The sequence below is a fragment of the Brassica oleracea genome, chromosome C7 (assembly GCF_000695525.1).
Source record: "Brassica oleracea var. oleracea cultivar TO1000 chromosome C7, BOL, whole genome shotgun sequence".
Taxonomy (NCBI): domain Eukaryota; kingdom Viridiplantae; phylum Streptophyta; class Magnoliopsida; order Brassicales; family Brassicaceae; genus Brassica; species Brassica oleracea.
In genome coordinates, this window is record NC_027754.1 from 16,520,068 (window position 1) to 16,520,426 (window position 359).

Sequence of the window (359 nt, forward strand, 5' to 3'; positions counted from 1 at the left end):
ATACTCCAGGTCACCAAGGTCAATGTCTTTCCCCTTTGAAGAGTTCAGCCCCGTCGCAATCGTGGGAGCGGCATTGGGACCTTGGTCTTCAGGTTCGGAATCACTCCTTGTTTCTCCGCCCGAAGCTGACTAGGATGCACAAACCTCAGCGCCTTTCGAACTCTCTTCGGCGTAAAGGAAGCCCAGAAAAAGGACCATTCCTGAGCAGATCCCTCATCGCAATAATGTCCTCAGGGAACGGAGCATAGAGGGACGATCGTTCGGCAACCTCCGAAACAGTGGGATACAACTTTCCTCAACGGACGTTGCGTATACACCAACGAAGAAGAAAAACTTCCTCCACGAGTTGAAGTTAGAAG